Source organism: Leucopleurus acutus, assembly GCF_964270905.1.
Source record: "Leucopleurus acutus genome assembly, chromosome: 15".
NCBI lineage: Eukaryota > Metazoa > Chordata > Mammalia > Artiodactyla > Delphinidae > Leucopleurus > Leucopleurus acutus.
This window is the reverse complement of record NC_139157.1, coordinates 34,689,552-34,696,215: the sequence shown is the minus strand read 5'-3', so window position 1 is coordinate 34,696,215 and position 6,664 is coordinate 34,689,552.

The following is a 6,664-nucleotide window of genomic DNA, read 5'->3' as shown; positions in this document are numbered from 1 at the left end:
GATTTCAGACTCGACAGTCCAAATGGAAGCTGCACTTTTCTATATGAAATGGTCCTTATTTAACATCCTAGAATCAGCCCTGACAGAGCTTCCAACAGCAACAGCGCAGCATCAAGTGTGTGCTCCAGGCTAGGAACATTAGCTCTTAATCTCTAGATATTACATCTCCTTTCTTGCTCCTCTAGGCCCCATCATCAGTTGTTCTTCCAGAAATGCCAGTACCTTTGTTATCAATTTCCTGTTCTTTTGTGTTTAGATTCCTACCATTTTTTCTGTTTTCCTGACTGGCCCCTGACTGATAAAGTACTGATACAAGCCACTAGAAATCCTACACTACAAAGAGGACATCTGTCTTTGACACCAGAATGAAGAGGTACCTTAAGAATTATGCTCTTTTCATAGCAAGGTATATGGTTTTACAAAAGAATGATAAAGTACATTCATGCTTTGGAAATGTAAATAGAAGTTTATATTATAAACTCAACACAGCTTACTGGAATGTATATTTACTTTGAGATTTGTGTTTAAAAAGACAATATTTTCTTCAAGCTTAAAAGTTTTGGGCAGAAAATTTTATTAGTGAATTCTACCAAACACTTGAAGAAAAATTAATACCAATCCTTCACAAACTCTCCAAAAAATAAAAGGAGGAGAAACACTTCACATCACATTCTATGAGGCCAGTATTACCAATATTACCCTCATACCAAAACAATGTATAAAGATATCACAAAACATCTACAGACCAATATCCATTATGAATATAGATGCAAAAACCTTCAATGACAAAATACTAGCAAACTGAAGCCAGTAACATATAAAAGGGATTAAACACCATGACCAAGTAGGACTTATTACAGGACTTCAAGTTTGGTTTAGCATATCAACTCAATCGATGTAGTCCACCATATCAATTGAATAAAAGACAAAAATCACATGATTATTTCAACAGATGCAGAAGAATCATTCAGCAAAAGCCAAACCCCTTTCATGATTAAAAAACAAAACAAAACACTCACCTAACAACAACAAAAAAACCCACTCAACTAAGAAATAGAAGGAAATTTTTTCAAACTGATAATGAAGAACTGTGACAAGCCTATAGCTAACATCATACTTAGTAATGAAAGACTGAGGCTTTCCCCCTAAGATTAGAATAAAACAAGGCTGTCCACTCTTGCTGCTTCTATTTAACATTGTTCTGGATATTCTATCCCAGTCAATTGGTGAAGAAAAAGAAATGAAAGACTTCCTGATTAGAATGGAGGAAGTATAACTATGTCTATTTGCAGATGCTATGATCTTGTATGTAGAAAATCCTAAGGAAACACCCCACCATACACACACAAATATTAGCACTAACAAATGAATTCAGCAAGATTGCCAGACACAGGATCAATATATAAAAATAAATTGTATTTCTATACACTATTAATGAGCAATCTGAAAATAAAAAGAAACAATTCCATGTACAATAGCATCAGAAAGAATAAAATGATTAAACCTGATTTTAACAAAATAAGTGCAAAACTCATACCCTGGAAATTACAAAACATTATGGAGAGAAATTAAAGAAGATAGAAATAAATGAAAAGATATCACATGTTTGTGGATCAGAAGACATAATAAAGGTGGCAATAGTCTCCATATTGATCTACAGATTGAATATAGTCCCTACCCAAAACCCGGCTGCATTCTTCTGTTGCAGAAAGTGATAAGTTGATCCTAAAATTTATATGGGAATGTAAGGAGCCCAGAAACTTACTCTAAAGCTACAGTAATCAAGACAATACTGTACTTGCATCAAGATAGACATACAGATTAGTGGAATAGAACTGAGAGTCCTGAAATAAATCATTTATTTTTATCAGTTATGCTGGGGAAATTGGGTATCCACATCCAAAATAATATAGTTAGAGCCTTGCTTCATGTCATATACAAAAATTGACTAAAAATCGATCATAAAACTAAAAGTAAGCTAAAAAGCAACATACTTCTAGAAATATAGAAATGAATCTTGATAACCTTGCATTAGGCAATGGTTTTTTAGATATTACACCAAACGTGCAAGTGACAAAAGAAAAAATAGATAAATTGGACTTCATCAAAATTAAGAACTTTTATGCTTCAAAGGATGCCATTAAGAAAATTAAAAAAAAAAACAGAATAGTAGAAAATATTTGCAAATCATGTATCTGATAAGGAACTTGTGTCCAGAATATGTAAAAAATTTCTAAAAGTCAACAAACTTAAACATTGGGAAAGAATTTGAATAGATAGTTCTCCAATGAAGACAAACACATAGCCAATAAGCACACATAAAGATGCTTAACATCATTCATCATAAGGGAGATGCAAATCAAACACACGGAGATACCACTTCACATTCAGCAGGACAGCTAACATAAAAAATCCTGACAATATAAAGTGTTACCAAGGATGTGAAGATATTGGAACCCTCGTACATTGCTAGTGAGATTGTAAAATGGAGAAGCCACTTTGGAAAAATATTTGGTAGCTCCTCAAAATGTTAAACGTAGACTTACCACGTGAGTCAGAAATTCCATACGTAGCTATCTGATCAAGAGAAATGAAGCATATATTCTCACAAAAACCTGTACCTGAATGTTCTGAGCAGCATTATTTATAATAGCCCACAAACTGAAACAACCCAAAAGTCTATCAACTAATGAATGGTTCTACATTGGTTACAATGTAACCAATGAATGGTTCTACATATGGTTAGAACACAAAATGTGTTCTAACCATACAATGGAATATTACTGGGAAACAAAAGAAGTGAAGCACTTATGCATGCTACAATGTGAAGGAACCTTGAGAAAATTATGCTAGGTAAAAGAAACCAGTTATAAAACGCCATATATCATATGATTCCATTTATATGAAATTTCCAGAAAGCCAAATCCATAAAGAAATTAGATTAGTAGTTGCCATGGGCTTGTGTGGGGCGGGGGAGGGGAAAGGGGAGTGTAGGGGATGAAATGGAGAGTAACTATTACTAGTACAGGATTTCTTTTTGGGGTGATGAAAATGTTCTACAATCAGATGGTGGTGATGGCTGTATAATTCTGATAATAAACTAAAACCCACTGCATTATGCACATTAAAATGATGAACTTTATGGCTTATGAATTACATCTCAATAAAGCTTTTACAAAAAGAAATTGCTTGGGGAAGACTTCTTGTTCTAGCCAACGTGAAGTAGCCCAATTCTTCCCAGGTCGTTTTTCTTTAAACACACTGGACATAACACAGTAAACAAACATGAGAAGTCTCTGAAAGCTGGGATAAAGATGGAAGAGGGACCAGTTACCCCAGGATGTGAGGCATGGCGCGGGATTCAGTTCCTTGGTTTTTCTTTTGGCCTTTCATATAACTCAGACAGGGCACCGGGGAAGCCTGCAACCTGGACCACCAACAGGCACAGGCAAAACGAACTCCAAGCAAAGCCTATTTGTTCTGGTCAAAGGACCAGGAAAAAGGCAGCCTAACAGAACATAAAAGCTTCTTGACAATACCAACTGTACTCCAGCAAAATACCACTACAGTACAATACACTGTCCACCTCACTGACTGCACACCCTCCGTGGTTTTGGCAAAGATAAGTGGGGAGCCAATCTACCTCTTACTCAGTAGAGGAAGGTGGCAATCCTCTGGTGTTTCTTCCTGGGTAGTAGTGTTAGTGGAGTCCAGCTGGAAGCTGAGCCTCTACCCCACTACGGCATCAATGAAGTAGAATGAGGAGGTGCAAGGTGCGCTAGTCTTTAGTCTGCATACCTGTTGTCTCCAGGGCCAAGTGGAGAGCCAAGTCTCCATCCTTGTCTGGCATCAAGATGGACAGGTGGTATGAAGTGGGCTGGATGGCACTCTGGTTTCCTCCACTCTGGTGGAGGAAAATGCAAACAAAAACCACAGGGAAATGCAAACAAAAACCACAATGAGATATTACTACCTATTAGAACATTTAAAATAAAAAATATAATAATAACAAACATTGGGGAGGGTGAAGAGAAACTGGATTTTGGATACATTGTTTTTGGGAATGTAAAACAGTACATCCACTCTGGAAAATGGTTTTCCGTATTTTATAAAACTAAAAATACACTATTGTACTACCCAGCAATTGTACTCTTTTTGGGCATTTACCCCAGTGAAATGAAAACTTATTTCACACAAAAACCTGTGAATGTTTAGATCAGTTTATATAGCATAATACTGAAAACTACTCAATGTCTTTAAGTTGATGTATGGTTGAACAAACTCTGGTACATCCATGCAGTGGAATACTACTCAGCAATAAAAAGTAGTGAACTAATGATATATGCAACAAACCAAATGGACCCCCAAGGACATTACGTTTAGTGAAAGAAGTTAATTTCACAACATTTCATTGTATATGATTCCATTCATATAGTGTCTTTGAACTGATAAAACTAGAGAAATGGAGAACAGGTTAGTGGCTGCCAGGGCACAAGGATGGGTGTAGTGCAGGAAGGAGGGAGACACAAACATGCAGAGGCAGCAAAGGATGTTCTTTTGTGATGATAGAACAAGCAATTATTTTGATTGTGGTGGTAATTATACAAATTTATACATGAAAAAAGTGCATAAAACTACACACACACACACACAAATGAACGCAGGTTTTAAAACGGTAATATCCTAATGTCAATTTCCTGGTTTGATTTTACACTAGAGTTTTATAAGATATCATCATCAGGGGAGGCTGGGTAAAAAAGGATGCATGGGGGATTCTTTGTTCTATTTTCTCAACTGCCTATGAGTCTATTATTACTTCAAAGTAAAAGTGTAAAAAGCTGTGTTTAGTACATGCCAACTCAATGAAAAGTAGATAATCTGATTTTCTTTGTTGGTGAATATTTCGCTGCTTTTATGTAAGCCTAGAAAGCATAACCTGCTTAGGCACGATTGTTGACTGGAAAATTTGGTACTCCCGTGCTGAGGGAATAAAGGGCTGACAACATTACCGTCCCAAGAAATTAATCTGAACATGCTACTAGGGGAAGAACAGAGTGTGCTAAGGCACTGGCTGCTAGAGCGGAAAAGATGAAAAGCGAGATTTCGTCACGTGTCTTCAGAGACCTGCACAGCCAGTCTTTAGAGAAATTATTTAGTTACTGCAAGAGTCAGTGTTTTCAAACTTTAGATTACATGCCATGTAAAGTCATTGATTCCAAAATGGAATTTAAGAAGTTCTAACAATTACTGTCATTGTGTATTTTGTTTACAAGTGCTTGATTCCTTCTAAGTTCTACTTCCTGCCAATAGCAAATATATATACTAAAAAAATCTGTACTGTGTGTTCTCATGTTTTCACTTATACATTTAAAATGTAGTAATTTTAAAATTGTATTCCCTACAGGAAATACACTTTGTGATTTAATACAGGAAGTTTGGATCACAAGCTGAATATTGAGTAAAATAAAACAGATGATTTAAAATTTTTAGTACATCCAGAAATCACCAAAGTTCAGATAGATGAGTTTTTCCAGTGAAAATGATGGTGAAAAGGTCATAGACCATTCTCTTTACTGCTGAACTAGTACTAGGTAGCTGCCATCTAAAAATAGTAGGATGTACTTAGAGGCACATTTGAAATAGGAGCTATAATATCGTGGACCTGCCAAAGGTCTAGTCCTTTATATCTTTCAGTGGATAAAACCCTGAGAATAATTGCATAAACCATCACTGTTCTTGTGGTTAATATTAAAATGAACTGTTCAAACAACCAGAAAATGTCACACCAACAGAGAAAAAAAGTATTAGGTAGGAATGAAAAGCACAATTGAAAAGTCAAGATTTCCTGATGATTAAAGTCTATTTAAAGAAAAATATCCCCAACCTTGGTGAAGCTCCATGCTATAGCTATGGTTATACCTGTTTGGGGCTTAAAAAGAAACTGACAAGGTGAAAAAGATACAATTATTAAATGATGTTCAATAGTCCTAACACACCAGAAGTATATCCTGGAATGACTGATTGAGAGACGAACATTAACTTTGCTCTTTATTTTAACTGAAATCATGGACACTAATAATTTGGCAATTTAATTAATCCTTGCCCATTAATTTTATATGGATGATTTAGAGTAGAATAACAGTAAAAATAAATTTTAAACTATATATGAGATTTATTTTTAATGAATGAAAATACACATTGATGAGTGTAAGCAGAGAAACGAATCTATGATGTTGACATTGATGGGGAAGGTCACTTTTTATATCCTGCATGAATCAGCAGCCCTGAAGCCGTGCATCAATAATACCTCCTTTCAAAGAGTTTGTTTTCTTTGTGTATTAGTGGGTTGGGAATAAATGCTGAATTTTGTTGAAAATTAACAAAACTAATTATTTAGATGCTTATCTTTTAGATAAATTTATAAGGAAATGGGAAATGAGTCTGAAAATGCACTTTGACATGTATATGTGCTGGTTTAGACAGAGAAAAATGCTGATCAGATTTTCAATTTAGTAGAATTACTCTTTTTTAAATGGAGAATTAAAAACTTGTAAAAATGGCTAAAATATGGGTTAAAATGATGAATCACTGCTTTGGCTAATGATAAACAGCAGTTCTCAGAGTTGGCTTATTTAGCAAAAACTTGTTAAGACTGAATTCTTTG